The sequence below is a fragment of the Polypterus senegalus genome, chromosome 11 (assembly GCF_016835505.1).
Source record: "Polypterus senegalus isolate Bchr_013 chromosome 11, ASM1683550v1, whole genome shotgun sequence".
In the NCBI taxonomy this organism is placed as follows: domain Eukaryota; kingdom Metazoa; phylum Chordata; class Cladistia; order Polypteriformes; family Polypteridae; genus Polypterus; species Polypterus senegalus.
Genome location: NC_053164.1, coordinates 141,344,618 through 141,364,325, shown reverse-complemented (window position 1 = coordinate 141,364,325; position 19,708 = coordinate 141,344,618). Strand labels below are relative to the sequence as shown.

The following is a 19,708-nucleotide window of genomic DNA, read 5'->3' as shown; positions in this document are numbered from 1 at the left end:
AAATATTGATATATTGAAATGTATTTTCTTAGTGGATATCTACTGCCCTAAATCTAGCATCTTTCCCAATTTCATCTTTTTAACTAAACTGGAATTAGTGTTTATTGTGGTGAGTGAGCCAATGAGTGAGTTAATGAATCAGGGAGCTTTGCATTACATATTGTCTTCCCAAGACCCAGCAGTTGAAAAAGTGGCTTGAGGAAACTGATTAATATATTTATGTATAGTTAGTATAACCAATTTCATTAACAACTTGCATTGCAGTATGATTGTGTGCCTAATGTCAAATATTTTCTTGTAGTCAAAGAAAAATAGTAAGTATTAACATTCATTTTTATAAACATCTGTCAATTCATCCATTTTCAAACCCACTCATGGTAGTTTTTTTAATTATAAAGCTTTGACGCATAAATGACCACCTCTGTGAAACCATGTTCCCCACTACGGTTCTGAGAAAGATTAATTTTAAAAGTTAAATGTAAAATGTTTTTGTGAAGTTTAATGAGTGTGTGTAGTGAATTTGTGTTATATTTCTGGTAAGCAAATAAATAATGATAACATAAAATAACCAAAGAGAGCCACAGTAAGGAACTTTTGTTGATCTGGTTTTACAATTATAAACTTAAATCCCAAAGCTGTTTTTCCAGTTCTGCATCATATATTTTTATGTTGTTAAAGAATATCTCAAGGTGGTGGTGTTAGTAGAATGTTGCCACACTAAAATACTACTTTTTGGCAGTCGAAAAATAATAATTTCCTTTTGCCTATTGTTGTAAATTGTGATTGCAGTTGAAATTGCTATAGATTGTAAGCACAGGCATCTCCATTCCTTAATACCAATTAATTTACTATACGTTAAAGCATGCGGTATTGATACATGTCTTGTACATCCTGCTCTTTCTTTCGTTTTCATGTTACGTATTTTATAATTGTACTTAAAGGTTAACAAGTTTAATGCAGTGTTCCCGTACAAGACATGGTATATAGTGACCAGAGCAACTCTACCGCATGACTTGATGATTTCTCCAGTCGTCTAGTAAGTAGCCTGTTCTTCAAGTTGAAATCGTCCGTGAAACTCTAGCGATGGGTCCGTGGTGCCCACGATGATAAAACAGCAAAAATCTACAGGAAGAAGGGAGGGCGGCTGTCTGGCGATCAGTGGTCACTCGGTGTTCTCGCTGGCCGACGGCCACATGCCCCTCCACTCGCTACTTACTGCACACTTGCGGGAAACTCGAGAAGCAGCGAGCTAGGGACCTGGCATCCGACAGCTGATCTAACGGGGCTAAAAATAAGCACCGCGCCGCCCTGTACTCTCCACTCCACTCGGGACCGCTGAAACATACCAGAAAAATAAGTGGGAATAACGGACAGAGCTTTGGAGGTAAGCTCCGAATCCTTTATTTTAGATGTGAAATCAGTCAGTACAAACACTTTGCACTACGGAAGGCGAGTGACAACTGTAATTATAGTTCTGCTCAAGCAAATTTATTTTATCTGAGTCTTGACTATGTAGGTTGTGTCTGTACACGCTGCCCCTGGCGCCTGCGTTGGATATGCTTTTAGAATCAATCTGATCTGACTTTCGAGTCAGGACAAAAGAGCTTAGTGAATCCCGGTTTGTAGTTAAGTGGCTCGGTTAGCTGAGAGAATCATTATTTTAGGTGGCAAGTTTAGCTTCACTAACCCCCTTTCTGCCTTATGAACGGAAAACAGGCTTGTTATTTCCAATTAACTACCATACGTACCTTTGAGATCCACTTTAAGAAGTAAAGAGTGCGGTTTTAGCAACTCATATCATTGCAGATTATTTAATTTAGACTTCAGTATTAATCAGAAGTTTTACAGCACAAAGACAGTTTAAACTTCAAGATTTTGGTAGTATATTGTACATACAGTATGCAGTATTAGTTTAATCATAGCGACTTTAACATTCCTGCACTCCATTGAATCAGAGACAAATAAAGTTTAAACATAAATAGAATTACTACGGTTGATTGCATATTCACAAATGACTTTCACATTTTGTTAAATAAAGTTATCTTGAAAGTTTTAAGGGGGACTTTTAAAGAAGAGACATCCGTCAGTGTACCCATCCATCCATCCTTCCATTTTCAATCCCTATTCAGAGCAGGGTTGTGGGGTAGCTGGAGCCAATCCAGGCAAGCAATGGTCACAAGGCAGTAACAGTCCCTGGACAGGGTGCCAGCTCATTGCAGGACAAAGACACACACATACACACAAAAACTACAGCCAATTTAGCATCACCAAGTCACCTAATGTGCATGTGAGATTGTGGGAGGAAACCGGAGACAAGAACACCCAGAGGAAACCAATGTGGACATGGGAAGAACATGAACACTCCACACAGGGAGCACCTGGGACACAACCCAAGTCTCCTTACTGAAGAGGTACATAAAACACTATCCAAAATTTATTAAAGGATAAGTTCAGTATTTTTCAAGCTATTTGTTCACAATCAAATTCTGGCACTTGATATTGTGTCCTTAAGTGAAGTGTTTTTTTTTGTTGTTTTTTTTACAAATTTTAAAAAATACATTGTTTTTTGTGGCACTTTCCAGTGGGGATTTAGGGTTCCAGGGTGCTAAGGTGAAAGAAACAAACTTATCAAATATGTCCACTTAAAATTGGAAAATGTTTCAATTTTAGAAAAAAATGCCTTCTATGTTTATGAGGTATCCTTGTAATAATGGAAGGAAACTAAAATAGTTATTTTATCACAGATTCTTGTTAATAGTTTCTCAAGGTAAGGATGCGTTTCTTTTTTGTTTGTCCGCTTGCAGCGGTCGTTATGGGTGGAATTATGACAACCCAATGCTAAACTTCCCCCAGACTCATTACATTCTGTGTTGTTATATTATTTAGCCAAGTGGGAGCATAGTGAAAAGAGCACATATGAGTTTCACTGTACTCTCAATAAATCTGAACTAACTGATTACATTGCATTTTATTTGTGATAAAAACCTTATATTTTTGAAAGAGTCAATCCACCTTTACCATGGTTTGTCAAAAGAATTGAGCACAATGTTTTTGACTGAATAAATTCATACATACTGAAACAAATCAATCTGAAATACGCGGGGAGAATATGTAAACTCCACGTAGCACCTGGTGCAGGTGAGGCAGGAATGATAGCCTCTCTGCCTATGTTAAAATATCTGCACTAAACTTCAGTCTTATTAAACTTAAGGGGATTGGTGTTATTAAATTGGCCCTAGTCTGTGTGTGTTCACCCTGTGTTGGACTGGTACTCTCTTTGGGTGTTGTTCCTGTCTTGTGTCTGATGCTTGCTGGGATAGGCTCCTGGCCTGCAATCTTAGCCTGGGTAAAAAGGTTAGAAAGATGGATGGATAATTTGTGGAAAATATAAGAATAGATTAATTGATGGAGAATATTGATGACAATGAAGATGATGTTATTATTATTATTAGAACATTATTATTATCCATTAAAACATTATTGTTATCAAGGTGTTGTTCCAGCCTTGCGCATTATGGTTGCTGGAATAGGTTCCAGTTGCCCTATGACCTTGCCCTGAATAAGAGGTTTAGCAAGTTGGATTATTCTTATTCTTATTGGTGTTATGTTTCCTGTAGTGTAGAAAATATATGAATAGATTCATGGATGGATGTTATTGAGGATTGCAATAATAATAATAACAGTAATAATAATAATAATAATAGTAATATTATTGGGAGGTACAGTAGTACCTCTACTGTCTTGCTGTGAAGGAGAATGGAGACTCTGTTCCAGGTTGTTCTGCATAGAATTTGTTTATTTTCTCCCCAGGTGCTCCTACGACTGTCAAAAGTCCAAACACATGCATGTTCAGTGTATTGGTGTTGCCAAAGTGTCCCTGTATAGTATGTATGTCTTAGCTTTGTGAAGAATTGATGCCTTGTTTCTGTTGATTGTTCCTGTCTTGCCTCTTTCCGATGAATGCTAGAAATTTGCCTTGGAAAAGCACAATGGATGCCTATAACAACAGTTCAGTTTTTGGTACTTGACTACATGCCACATGCAGTGCTTGAAATAATAATTTTCTGTACTCTTTCAAGTTTTAAGTGGATTCTTAATTTAGCGGGTAAGAGGGAAGGATTTTCAAGGGGGTTTCAAGTGTGCTAGTATATCTATAATGGTTCAAGGAGATGGGGGCTGGGGGGGAAAGAGACATCTGTCAGGGATGCCAGGGGCAACGACCCGGCCGGGACGCTGTGAGGGACCGGAAGAGGGTCAAGGCCCACCCTGGATCACATGGGGGCCGCCTTCCTGGTTGCTCTGGGGGCCATGGGTTGAGGGCATGGAAGCCCCACCCTGTAGGGGCCCGTGGTCACCTCCAGGAGGCGCCCCAATGCCTTGGGGACCAGTTACCTCAGCACTTCCGCCACACCAGGAAGTGCTGGGAGGAAGAATAAGGACAATACCCGGAGAGCTGCCGGGAGAACAGCCAGCACTTCCGCCACGCTGGGGCGTGGCCAACGGGGGAGTGTCAGAAGCACCTGGAGCTCATCCGGGTCAAGTATAAAAGGGGCCGTCTCCCTTCATTCGAGGCTAGAGTCGGGTGGAAGTAGGACGAGGCACGAGGAGAGTGTGGAGGTGGCCCGAAGAAAAGGCATTTGTGGCCAGGACTGTGTTTGGGGTGTTTTGTGCACAATTGACTGGGTCTGAGTGACCATATTTGTAAATAATTGTAAATAAACGTGTGGTGGTTTGAAAAACAACATGTCTGCCTGTCTGTGTCCGGGTTGGCTCCACACATCTTTGGGGGGTCAGAGCAAAAGGTCGCACTGGTACGTAACCATTTACAGCAGATACCCTCGCTAGGTGTATCCTCATTATTCTCTCTCGCCTTGTCAATCCTGCAGCACAAAGTCTTCTTTTCACAATAAACTTGTTTTTTTTGACAACTGTTAAGGTACCCTTGAAGCTGTAGTGCTGTGAGGTGCCTATCACACAAGCTGATGACCCTCAAAAACTTGTCTTCTGATAGGATTATGATATTGGGTCTGCCAGATCTCTTTCTATCAGAGTTTCTAATTGCCTTTGGATTGTGTAAGACACTGACAATTTGATTTCTTTTTCAATTTCTTTAAATGAAAGGCCTGCACTTCTAATGGTAAAAATGCTCTGTCTCATTTCATTTGTTAATTGTTGTTTTCTTGCAATTATCACTGGAATATTGTCTAAGTACTTCAGATGGTTTGGTAACTTAATCTATTCCAATACTGCTTTATGACCAACAGAGGATTTTAAAGTAATCAACAGAATTTGGGACTCCTATGCAAATTGTTTGCTTCAACTTGCAATGCTTAATTTAATTTAATTTAATTGCTGCAGCACATCTGTAGGTTGTTGTTCCCTGAAGAAGGCCCATTTGTAATATTCTAAAATGTCTATTCTTCAGTTTTGCTAACCTAAACTTTAAATTTAAACCCCTGGTAGTTTACTGATTACCTTTTCTCCATTTTAGGCCATTCATTAAATTTGAATAAAAACTGGAAAAACTGAGGTGTTCTAAAACTTTTGGTTGGTAGTGTAAATCACAGTTTTTGCTAAATTATTAGTAAGTCTTTGTTATAAAGTACCATTTTAGCAAGGAATACTGAACAACAAACAATATACAGTGTTTCAAAAGAATTGTTTCACAAGTAGAAGCAATAAGTACTGTAAGTAAACAGAACCATACTTACTTAACATGGGAATGAACAAGACTTTAAATATAACAATATCGGTTTCCTAACAAAACATACATAAACAAGAAAACAAATAAGTACAAAGTGTCTGAGAAGACCAAAAGCTTAAATAACTAGAACTCAAATCATTGCTGTACTTGCAACATTATTTGTTTTTACTCTTTCAAATCACCAAACCATGTCTCAGAGCCCAGAACAAAGTAAACATAATTGCTATGAATATGATGCCAGTTTACTGTCACATCATATTTTATATTTCCAGTTTTTGTTTAATATTTTTTTTACAGTTTTACATGAAAAATGATCATTTAGGTGTATTATGTATAAATTGCAAGGTAGATTTCTGTTCAGAATTTATTTTAGGATGCATTGTGTTTTTGGCTTTACTTTACTACACTTGGAAATGTATGTGTTCAAGATATATTAATAGAAGTCTTCATTATAAAATAAGATGAAGTTTAGATAATTTGTATGTCATATGAATAAAAAAGTACTGAAATTCATGGAAACTCTTCTTATTGTTTTGTGAAAACTAAACCCTGCTCCTTATCTTAGCATTATGATCTGCAATAGTTTCATAACTTGAAGTCATATTTGAATGACTTCAAAAATATTTTTGATGGATGAACATAGAAGTAGTGAATGAAAGCTGTATTAATGGATTCTGTGTAGATGAATTCGAAGACAGTTGTGTGTTTCATGCATTTTCAGTAATGTGGGTGGAGAATGTTACCTATGGATATTTACAGTAAAGTATATTAATTTCAAGTCAATTAAGTTTATTGTTTTGCAGCTCTGAGTATAGGCTGAGAGTGATCTAACTATTTCACAGGTATAATACAATTACATAATTTACAAATAACTAATTACATAATACATGTACGTAAAGGTATAGATTAGTTAAACATACAGTAAAATAAAGTCACTTCAAACTGATTACCATAAATGAATCTTAATAAACTATGTCAATAGATATTATCATTGATCTACGGCTAGCTGACAATGGAGGAGAGGAAAACAAAAATTCCAGTCAGCAGCATGCCAGGAGAAAATAAACCTCTGGTGTGTCCATGGTCAATAATGGAACAAAGTCAAACACAGTCACAACCCTGGAAATCTATGCCTACTGGCCACCCAACCCCACCTGGTGATTTTGCAATAAAAGTTTGAGCTTGGCAGAATAATCGGATGGCAGAATATTTTAACATCCTTAGATTTCAAGGCTCCCAGTATCTCTAGTGTCTTTCCCATGAGTAGAAAAACAGCTTGAATGTAGATCAGTGGCATCAAATGCCAGAGCAGGATGCTGAGAAGTAAAAGAAAACAGTGGAGGGTCAGTAATAGTTATTTATTATTGTAATACTTGTATTTTTAGTAAAACTTTGTCACAAATAGAGATGCTCTTGTCAGCCGCTCTAATCTACGTATACTATACTCAACTAGTGAGTCTTCAGCTGGGATTTAAATGCTGAGACAAAAAGGGTATCTCTTACACAAACCAGATTGTTGTTTTGTTATTCCTTAAAAAATGCTGAATACACTGGATTTATTAGGGGCCGACACTTATCTTCAAATCTTCGATGCCTGTTTAATGTAATATACTCACCAACTAAATCAAACACCCCAGAAATATTATTATCATTGGATGCAGGAAAAGCATTCGACATGATTGAATGGAAATACCTTTTTACTACATTGAAGAAGTTTGGGTTTGGCCCGAACATTTGTGCATGGATTAAATTACTTTATACTAACCCAGAAGCTTCAGTTTGCATCAACAACATTTGCTCAGACTACTTTAAACTAGAACGTGGCACTAGACAAGGATGCCCCTTATCACCGCTGCTGTTTGCGATTGCCATTGAACCACTGGCAATACATTGTCGAAATACTGATCAGATAAAGGGGATTAGCAGAGAAGGACTGGAACAGAAAATCTCATTATATGCAGATGATATGGTACTGTATATATCGGACCCAGAAAATTCTGTGCCTGCAGTCTTAACAGCACTCACAGAATTTCAAAAGATCTCTGGTCTCAGAATTAATCTGAATAAAAGTGTACTCTTTCCAGTGAATTCTCAAGCATATAATATTAGATTAGATACCCTACTTTTTATCATTGCAGACCAGTTTAAATACCTTGGGGTAAACATCACAAGTAAACATAAAGCTCTTTATCAACAGAATTTTACTGTCTGCATGGAAAAACAAGACTTGCATAGATGGTCAACCCTTCATCTCACACTAGCTGGAAGAATTAACACTGTTAAGATGAATATTCTTCCTAAGCTCCTTTTTTATTTCAAAACATTCCAATATACATTAATAAATAATTTTTTAGGCAATTAGAGTCAACAATAACCTCATTTATTTGGAATTCAAAACATCCACGCATCAAAAGAGCGACCCTACAGAGACAAAAGGCAGAAGGCGGCATGGCTCTACCTAACTTCCAGTTTTATTACTGGGCAGCAAATATACAGGCGATAAGAACATGGACACAAATAGAAGAACATACACAGGCTTGGACCGCAATAGAAGTAAAATCCTGCAGTACTACTTTGTATTCCTTGCTCTGTGCTCCAATAAATACACGTTATCGGCAATATACAAATAACCCAATTGTGCTCCACTCACTTAGAATCTGGAACCAATGTAGAAAGCATTTTAAGACGGAGAAGCTTCTATCTGCGGCATCTCTGCAAGAGAACCACCTCTTTCAACCTTCACAAACATATGCAGTTTTTAATATCTGGAAAAAATTTGGAATTAACTTGCTTAGAGATCTTTATATAGACAACATCTTTGCATCCTATGAACAATTACATTCCAAATTTAACATTCCAGCTACACACTTCTTTTACTATCTTCAAATCAGGAACATAACCTTCCAGATTTTCCTCATCTTGCACCCTCATCCATGCTGAATAAAATAATGCTCAATCTCAAGTACTTAGACTCCATCTCTACAATATATAAAATCATTTTACAATCCCTCCCTTTCAAAGATCCAAGACGACACTGGTAAAAAGATCTCTCAAATAATATATCAGAAAAGGAGTGGAAAGTAGCAATGCAGAGAATTCACTCGAGCTCCATATGCGCAAAGCATACAATTATACAACTCAAAATTATATATCGAGCACATCTGTCCCGACTAAAACTCTCCAAAATGTTTCCAGGGCATGATCCAACCTGTGAACGTTGCAACCAAGTCCCAGCCTCACTGGGTCACATGTTCTGGTCCTGCACCAAATTAACATCATTCTGGACCAAAATTTTTTATTACCTTTCAGACAGCCTTGGACTCACAATCCCCCCTAACCCATTAACAGCTGTGTTTGGTGTTCTTCCAGTGGGGCTTAAAGTGGAGAAAGACAAATTGTGATTGCATTCACTACACTGTTGACACGCAGACTTATTCTTATAAACTGGAAGAACCCAAACTCTCCTCTTTTAAGTCAGTGGGGAACCGATGTGTTATATTATTTGAAAATGGAAAAAATCAAATACTCAGTTAGAGGATCCGTACAGACTTTTTTCAAAACATGGCAGGTGCTAATCAGTAACATTTTAAAATAAGGTCATGAAGCACAGAGAATTTATTAATTTAGGTATGTTTACAAGCCTTAAATTTTACGCTGTTTGGCTTGCTCTCTCTCTCAGGGGTGGGGATCAATCTGTTCTTAACTCAATTCTTCTTTTTGTAAAAACTTGATTGCTTTGTATGGATTGCAATAAAATTAATAAAAATAAATAAAAAAATGTTCAGTACACTGTCATCTTCAGATTTTAATGTATACTCTAGTTTGTTTGTAGTGATAATAGGGCTGTCAAATTTACTAAATATTTAGATTCAAATGCTTATATAAAAAAATAAGAAATATTCAAATATATTCAAGTGTAATTTATGCATTTCACGCACTACATAAAAAGTTTGTTCAAAAATTACAGTATGTACTGTTGTTTTAAATTTTAAATTCAAAATTGTAACTTTTTTGCTTGTTGTGTGTCTGTAAAGTATGAAACAGGTTCACAACAAGGGCAAAGTAATGTAATGAAAGGGGAAACAGAGCTTGGCACACTTTGGTAATCCACATTAGAAACAAATACAAAATAATTGATGATTGCTGAACATTTTAAATGTAGTCATTAATCAAATTTTCTTTTTTCCATGATATAATTGATTTCTGCTCCTAAAGGCTGCAAATAATAACTTTCTCTACCCATCTTTCTATTGTATAAGTACAGAAATTCACAAATAAAGAAACTACGTAAATGTGCTAAGTGTTGCATTGTAATGATCTTTTATTAGATATGCTTATTCAAAACAACTGAAAAATAGTTTGTTAAAACAGTGTGAATGTTCAGCCGGGGACTACTAAGATAATAGTACCGAAGAAAAGTATTAAATAAAGCTGACAAAATGTACGCTATAGATATTTCCATGGTTGGATGGAAGGACAAGAAAAAGCACTTATTGAATTATAGATAGAGCATGTGGGACACTACTTAAGTGCAATAGGTGGAGACAGACAGTTAAGGAATGACATACAAAACCAATGTAAACTGATTGTCTTCTTCCTCTTTACAGCTTTGAAGCAAAATATAATAAAGCCAACTCAAGTATTTTTAAGCCTTATTATTTTAGTAAATATGTGTCAAGTCAGAAGCCAAATAAGGTGCAGCTGTATTTAAAATTGTGGCTTGGCTATGATACCTAAAATGTGCATTGCTGAAACAACTCCTTAAAAAGGTGATATTATAATAATAAATGAAAATCATTCCCTTTAATGAGAAATTGAGGCTAGGTTTTGCTTGCTGTGATAGATGCCTAAGTGTCCTAGCATAAAACAGCAGTAAGTCAGGAATACTGGGTGCAAGAGTGACTTTCACCATGATATTAGATGCAAAATCACAACAGCAGAGGAACAAAGTCTGTCCCAAAGTGGGCTTTGAATGGAGCATATTTAAGAGACAGAAAGCTGTCTCTTTTACTAATGATTGTACAAGCTAACCATTTGCAAATGTAAATATATTGGTCCAGGTAATGTGCAAAAACAGAACTGTAAACTACCACATATAAAATATCTATTTAACGGTATTTTAGCAAAAAAATGCATGTGTTTTTCCTATTGTGTGCAAGCAACTGGATATCTAACATGGATTATGCAACAAAAGTAACGCAAGTTTGATTTTTTTTTCCATGAACTTTTTCATATCATTTGCCACTGTACAGAATTGTTTACCATTTGCTTTTACTATATCATAAACTTTTTTTTAGCTTCTTTCCCCATGAAAACATAAGATTAACATTTTTTTCATCATTACAAACTACATAGGGTAAGTAACATAAAAAATATAATTTTTGTGTGGAGTGTTTCTTTAACACATGTTTAGACCTACCAGAATAAGAAGTGTTACAATGGTTCCTCAATAAACAATACTTTGTTTTTTCTGTATTCAAAGACAAGTAGTAATCATTCACCCACTCCTATAATTTGCCAATGCAACTAATTGATAGAATGATTGGAGAAACATCTATTGGTCTGACAGGAAGGCAGGGCTGAGGACCATGTGAATGTTACGAAAGTGAAACTGAATGTTATGTTTTCTAATGATAGTTCCCAACTGAATCATATAAAATGAAAACAATAAAGGTTGAAGTACTAAGTCCATATTTGACATTATGAATATAATCACAGAGTATCATCAATACATTTCTGTAAATTGCTTGAATCGATTTGATAAATGTGAACTAAACCACGTTAGCACAGTGCTTGGGATCCTAATGTAATTTCTTTACCTCTGTAACAGAACAGAAGTAATGGTGTTGATAGCTCTGCTTAAAATGACCATAGCATTTCCTTTATTAGGACATATTATAATGTCAATTATAATGAAAACGATCTGAAATAGATCTAAAATTATTAATCATATTTGGGCCTAGCTATGATCCTCTTTAATAAAAGCCCTGTGTGCGTCCAGGTGTCCGTGTGTGTATCTTCTGGTGAAGTGCGCATGCGCGGGGCCACGACGCACATTGCACCGTGCCCCGCCCATGCACATGGCACCTTGGACACACACACACTGGAAGCTGGGCACACAGTGAATAGCCTAACCGCGGCAGCGCATGATAAGCAAATAAAGCACACACACTGGAAGCTGGGCACACAGTGAATGGCCTAGCCGCAGCAGCGAATGATAAGCAAATAAAAGACATCATTGCTGGGGAGAGTGCTGATTAGGTAGTCGCCGCCGCGCACATAAAATCTGTTGCTGGGGAGATGCCATACATACAATAATCAGCTACACGCCAGCACAGATTAAAATACTTGCTGGGAAACTGCAGAGTACTTGCTTGGGAGACGACACAGTCACAATTATCAACTGCACGCCACACATTACATCAGTTGCTTGGGACACTCTGCTGATTGCCCACTGTTGTGACAGAAAATTAAAGTCATATTACGGACATCAAAGCCAGAATTACTGTCAGAGAAAATTACAGGCATTTTACGGAAATATAAACCAGTATTACTGCGAGAGAAAATTAAAGGCACACAATACACTGACGCATATTACAGCCACATATAAGCCAATATTACTGTAAGAGAAAATAATAATAATAACAATAATAAATTTTATTTATACTGCACTTTATATGAATGATCTCAAAGTGGTACAGAGTAAAATAACGTAATAAAACAAAAAAATATTACGGACATATCTACTAACAACATGCCACCCAATAAAAAAAAGGACACGTCAAGTAGGACAAAAGACACAAACAATCAAATCCTATATAAGCATCATCTCCTGGAAGAACGGTCAGCTCAACAAGTAAACATCAACAAAATAAAGGCTTAAAGACAAAGAAAAATACGAGCAAATAGATTGATTGAAGAAAAAGAAAATGAGCGTCAGAAAAACGCTAAAAGAGAACGACTCAGAAGAGCAAACCTTAGAAAAAGTTGGCATTTACTTGCCAGAACTAGTATTCAGCCACGGTCAGTTATATGTTGCATTATCAAGAGTTAGAAGTTTTCCAGATGTTGTTGTCAAGGTTGTAGATGGTCCTGAACAAGGCAAACTGTTCCCAAATTTAGAATATTTACAAGAAATGTTGTCTGTAATGAAATTTTATAGAAACATTTCATGAGGTAAAAAAATAGAAAATTTTCCCTAAATATCTTCTTCAGATATTGTGTCTTACAGATTGTTACAAAGTTTTACACTAAGACAATATTAATTATACTTACTGTGCTGTCATGTACGTTTCTATTTTATTTTTATTATTATTTTACTTTAGGCTTCTTGCAAAAATATTTTTGACAAAAAAAAATTAAGACAAGAAACAGAATGAGGTCAAGGTCCCTTGCCATTTAATATAGACTGTTCCTAAAAATAACAACAACAACAACATTTATTTATATAGCACATTTTCATACAAAAAAATGTAGCTCAAAGTGCTTTACAAAACAAAGAATAGAAAAATAAAACACACAGTAAGAAAATAAAATAAGTCAACATTAATTAACATAGAATAAGTAAGGTCCAATGGCCAGGGTGGACAGAAAAAAATACAAAAAAAAAAACTCCATAATGTTTATGCAATACTGTTCTAGCGCCCGTTATTGTAATGGGCTTAATGTCTAGTTTTACAATAATTGCCTAATAACCAACACGTTTAGCAGATTAGGAACTGTAGCTGTCAAGGATAGGTACTGCCAGAAATGTACAGTATTTTAGCATTTTATTAATTTTGTTTAATCGACGTAAACGCAGCAGCATGTGCACAGTATCAGTGAAATTGCATTGTTTGCCTGATTATGAATTGCAAATAGCTCCCCACAAGCTAAAAAAGACCATTTTAACATAATGAAAAAACACTGATACTGGACAACTGACCGCCTAATTCATGTTTTATTATTTTGCCAAAAACTCAAATCAATATGCATTTTTGTCTTCACAACGTATGGATTCAATTTAAAAATAACAAATGTCATATGAAAAATTCAAGGAGTAACAGAGATGAGCACAATTAATACACTGCTTCTTATATAATGTATTTGCAATATACATTATGCTGTTATGATTTTGTATCTTTGTGAATTTTTATGAAAATTATAATGGTATTTTTCCCAGGATTTGAAAGTGTATAATTTAGTTTTACTTCAATTTTCTGCTCTAAATTTGATTGGGAATTAGTTATTTTATATATCTGTTATACTTTGAAAACTCACAGCATCATCATGTTTTTTTTAATGGACACTGCCAATTTGAGTTTAAGTTGCTACGACACATGCTATTGACTTTTCCATAATGTGACATCATCAATGCAATGCTACTTAAACTTGTTCAAGAAGTACTGTAAATAACCTCCCTAAACCTATTTCTTGCTTTCCAGTTAGTCTGAACTTCAGGTAGTCATGAAATGACAATGAAGTTTGGCTTACGTAATGTGCCTTACTGCTGTCAAAACATACATCAGTATTTGAATATAATTCAAATCTATATGATGAAATTCTTAATTTGAATGCAATTGCTGATATTCGATTGTAAAAGAACAATACTTTTTCCCCCTCGCATTAATTTTAGCATCGTGTTACTACAAGCATGTGTTTAGCACATTACTTCCATGATCAGCATTTGTACCATTTTTAAATGTTAGTTTGTATATTAATTTATAAAATGGAAAATTTTTCTTACTATATTTCTCTGCTTTTTGATTAATGGGTGTAAAAACAGCAGATTTTAAATACATCTCCAGCATGCTAAAAGTATCATTTTGCTCATAATCTTGCCCCTTTTCCCACTTGAACCTGAAATCCCTGATTAGCTGTTGTTGTATCTTAAAACAGTGAAGGATGCATCATTGCAAACAAAAACTAGTTTTCTTTCTCATTAAACATAATCTGAAATAAGTACTATGTTTGTGATTTTCCTTTTATTATAATGGATTTAAATCACCATCTTTTGGAGGTTGCTGGCTTGACACATAATTCCTGAAAAAAGGCAAAATAAAAAATAAGTATAAAGGTTACGTGTGCTGAATTTGTAAATGGGGAAAAATCTCATTTAGTTTAATCCTGTATGTTATTCTTTGATCACCAGTACCCTGCACTATAAACATATGAAACTGGGCTGCCTCACGCACTTGTGTTAATGAAAATGTTTATCCAAATATAAAAATATAATTAGAAAGGAAATCTTAAAAATAATTTACAATGCAACATTTAGTATATTCAATAACTCCTTTTGTGAAACACAAAATTGACTCACCATGTCTCGACTTATGTGAAGTATAGATGGACACTGACTTGATCTTTTGCACCCAAGGACCAGAAAAGCACACAGCAGCATTGAAAGGAGGGGGCAATGTGTGGGTGGTTATGAAGAAGTGTGTTTAAAGTGTTTAGGTGATCATGGGCAATTTTGTATAGGTTTCAGAATATCACATTTTTGTGAAGGAGCATCAGCTTGCGAGGCATAAGCTGTGCATGCTTTTGCAGACTCACTGTCTGCAAAAAAAGAAAACTATTAATAACAATGAAGCATACAAAGGCACGGAAAATATAAACATGTATATGGTAACACTTAGATATTTTAAGCTATGTGTGAAAATATTTGAGTATTTTCTTATTTTTAATATGAGTATCGTAACCCTAATTTTTGTATCATTTGAGAGCCCTAGTGGGCATTGGCATTTTAATTCTTTAAAATTATTCACAGTTTTGACCTTTTCTTGTCTTTTAAATTACTTTTAGTCATTCATTTCATGGTCCTATACATAACCCCACCACTTCAAATACAAATTGGAGTTTTAAATTAGTGAAGATATAAAATTGTAATCTTCAGTCCATTAAACCAGTTAACATTGGTTAATATCTATGGTTACAGAAGCACAATCTCAGGATCGACAGGGTTTCAAAAGAATTTTTTCCTTGGGGCTGTGCTTGTCATAAATATTGTGTGTCCAAGTTTCATCCTCAAGCCATTCCATACTGATCAGTAAATGTCTTCTTCAGTTATCATGAAATTATTACAGATGTGAACCTCGCAAAGGGTAAATTTTATTCTCTATCTTGATCCAATTTACAGGCATTGGAAAAATACATTCGAGAGAATCTAAGAAATGTATTTATTAGTTCATCTAGTAGTCCTTTGTTGCAGGTTTCTGTTTTGTACAGAAAAAATGATGGTGCATTGTTTTCCTGTATTGATTACAGAGTATTGAATAAAACAGCTATTGCAAATAGTTACTCTCTTCTGTTTCTTTAATCTTTTTTAATCAAGTTACTGGTTCAACTATTTTTACAAAAATAGATTACAAAAGTGCTTATAGGTTTTCACCAATCAAAGGAATGAATGGAAAAAGGCATGTTTTTACTACAATGAAAATGCAGTAATGCCATATTTTTTGGCAGATGCACTAATGGTTTATCAAACATTTGTAAATTACATTTTTAGAGATCTCCATATTGGTATACATAGGTGATACCTTCATTTTTTCTAATGATCTGGAGACTCGTGTGAAACATATTAGAAAGGTATAGCAAGGATTAAGTAATTATAATCTGAAAATTGTCAATCATCTTTTTGGGATATAAAATTTTGTATACTGATGTAAGTACAGACAAAATTACAGCTGAAGCCATTCTGAATTGGTGGCCATCTGAAACAAGTGCAGTGCTTTGAGGGTTTTTACAGTTATTATCACATATTTAATGAGACATTTAGCTGTGTTATTGTACCTATTACATCACTAAGGAAAATAACTATAAATGTATTTGGACAAATGAGGCTCAAAAGTCTTTTGAGCAATTAAAGAATGTATTTACCTCAGCCCCTATTTTACAACATCTAATTCCTTAATTGTAGTTTCAAGCTGAGGTATTTGTATTCAAGTATCAAGGTCGGTGTAATTCTCTCTGAAAAGTTCCCACACTCAAACTAAATTCATTCTTGTGCTTTCTCTTCCATGAAATTAAATGCTGTGGAACAAAATTATGATGAGGAATTTGAGAACTCAAGACATGGCTTTTAAAGAATTACTATTAAAAAATTAAGTTATATGTTCCTACAGTATTCAGAAAACAGGTTTTGCAATGGTCTCATATCTTAAACCCAGAAACTGTTAAAAAGATACATTTTGTTTGAAAATATGTTTCAAGATGTTTAAGATTTTGAATTATCATACTATGTTTGTAGCAGAGCAAAACCAGCTCAGGGAGCTTCATTGTAGTCACTACATCTAATAAAACCTCCCTATAAACCCTGGGGAGACTATCAATGGATTTCAGGGTTGCTAAGATCATTTCAATTTTAGAATCCCGATAAACTTGGAGGGTGTACCTTTTAGAGGGGGTTATGTTATGATTTTGTATTTTTGTGATCTTTTCCTGAACATTACATTTTTTTTCCTTGGATTTATTATTTCTTTTCTTAGGTTTTGAAAATGATAAAATTTAGTTTCACTGATGTTTTCTAATTTTATTTTGATTTGTAGTTAGTTATTTTATACTGTATATTCGTTATGTTTTAGAAAACCTGGAATTCGTAGTACCCATTGCTTGGGAACATGTCCTGGAAGACAAGATATGTGATATCATAAGTGTGATACTACTTAAGCCAGAATCTCCTCTCCCTCCTCATTCTAGTTTGTGGAAATCCCCTCTAAACATATTTCTTGCTTTACAGTTAGTCTGAACTTTAGATAGTCAAGAAGCTTGTTTTGTGTTTTTGACAACAAGCTTTGGCTTCCATATTGGGCATTAGATTTTTGATCCTTAGAAGTATGTATTACATTGACCTCACAGAGTCTGATGTATAATATATATGTCTAGAGACAACCTTCAGTGAATTTTACTTACATGGGAGTGGAAACAATTAGACGATTCTCTGAGCATCAAATTTTTAAATCAATCTTAACATTCCATAATAATAATAATAATAATTCATTACATTTATATAGCGCTTTTCTCAGTACTCAAAGCGCTATCCATGAAGGTGGAGCTCAAAGGGGTGGTGATATAAACCGTTAAGAGTGCTGGTACTCTGCTCAACGTTGTCTGACTAATATCAAGTCTACGGTTATGATGGATAAATGTTCGATGGCTAAAAAGTCTCCCAAAAAGGCCCCTGTAAAACAAATAAACATGTCTCATTTGTGTGGCAAACACATCACATGTGTTAAAAACAAACAAAATCTGTTTTGGGGAATAATATTTCTGTTAAACCAGATTATACTTTAGAGAATGAGCACATCACTGGACATGTAGTAAAAGTGAACAAGGCACTGCCTTGGGCTGTATGTGATCAATGTCATTCACAATTACAACAGTACAGTCAGATGATTGAATGTTAAAGAATTGGCAGCTACTTTTGCAAAATAAATAATTATACAGTATATTTTCATACTTTTATTCATATATTTAAATGGTGCCATTACACCAAGTAAAAAGAAGGTGAAAAGAGCGCCCATTAAGCAATGTCTTTTTGCTATTGATAATGATAATGAAGAGCCACAGAAAAAACTGATTTTTGGACACAGTACATTGGAAAAAAGTCAATGTGCTGAACTACACTCTAGCATTACCACACACCATGGACGATGCTGCACAGTCTACACAAATAGCTAAAGTAAGCTAACATTAGTATCTGCTTTTAAATGTCAAACATGCCATTCCAGCCTATTGGCGCAGAGCTTAAACACATTTCAAAGTATATACTGTATATAGACCACAGTACCCCTCTAAAGTCAAGTTGCTGTTGATATATCATGAAATGATGTAATAGGGAAAATGACAGAAAGATATACAGTATAAATTAATCTTAAAGCTTGATTTAACTTATTTTACTGTGCTCTTTAGTTGATATTGTTCTTGTTACCTTATTTCAGTGCCAAGTCTTTTATTCAGTCTCTTTTTCAATTTACTTCACTTGCTTTTTTGGCTGCACTCTGGCCATTTAAAATTCACTGACTGGAGGTGGGATTTTAGGAACAAACCCCGTAGGTGGAGCCTATACAGTGGCAAAAAATCATTTCTTTTCTGAAAATGCCTGTTCAGGCTCTGATAAAAAAAAAAGTAGAAAGTGAGGGGTTCTGTTGTTACCAAGTCATGATCAGGTAAACCAGCTGAGATTTCAGCCACAACTGCCAGGATCATTTGTCAAGCTGCTACTTAGCTGAGGTGCAGGCTTCTCTGCGAACAAGTGGTGTTGCTGTTTCAAGATGCACAATAAGGAGGTACTTGAACAAAAATGGGCTATACGGTTGCATTGCCAGAAAAGAAACCTTTACTTTGCCAATGCCACAAAACAGCTCAATTAAAATATGCTATCTAGACAAGCTTTAAAACTTCTGGAACAAAGTCCTTTGGGGTGATGAGACCAGAATTGAACATTATGGTCACAACCATAAAGGCTATGTTTGGAAGAGGATACAATAAGGCCTGTAATGAAAAGTAAACCATCCATACTGTGAAGCATGGAGTTGGATCTCTGATGTTCTGGGGGCGTGTGAGCTATGCTATGAATGCAGCATGTTACCAGGAAATATTGGAGGACAACTTGCATTCATCAGTCCAAAAGCTACACATAGGATGAACTTGGATCTTCTAACATGACAATGATTCAAAACACAAGGCCAAGTTAACCCTTTGGTGGCTACAACAGAAAAAAGTGAAGGTGCCTGAGTGACCAACACAGTCTGTTGACCTCAGTTTCATTGAGCCACTCTGGGCAGATCTCAAACATGCAGTTCATGCAAGACAACCCAAGACGGGACCTGGAGGCTTTTTGCCAAAAAGAATGTGCAGCTCTACCAGCTATGAAAATCAAGGGCCTTATCCACAACTGTCATAAAACAGTAGTAAGAACTAGGGGTATGCAAACTTTGAACAGGGACCACCTCATTATTTCCTTATTGCAATGCTTTGTTTAATGGGTGTGTTGTTCTTTGATGTCTTATAGTTTAACTCGGACTC

General features: G+C 35.4%; 1 protein-coding gene across 7 annotated transcripts in view; it reads left to right on the top strand.

Annotated features, from left to right (window-relative positions):
* abcc9 (ATP-binding cassette, sub-family C (CFTR/MRP), member 9) overlaps positions 1-19,708 on the top strand; it is a 229,194-nt gene that overhangs the window by 4,082 nt on the left and 205,404 nt on the right. For 2 of the 7 annotated variants that reach the window (XM_039769711.1, XM_039769709.1), the window contains exon 1: positions 1,037-1,384. The exons of 1 other annotated variant lie outside the window; for it this stretch is intronic. The gene's annotated coding sequence lies outside the window, so the exon portion shown is untranslated. Of the gene's footprint in view, positions 1-1,031; positions 1,385-19,708 lie in introns of those variants that run through there. 4 more of the 7 variants (XM_039769710.1, XM_039769707.1, XM_039769714.1 and 1 more) reach the window with 3 other exon arrangements.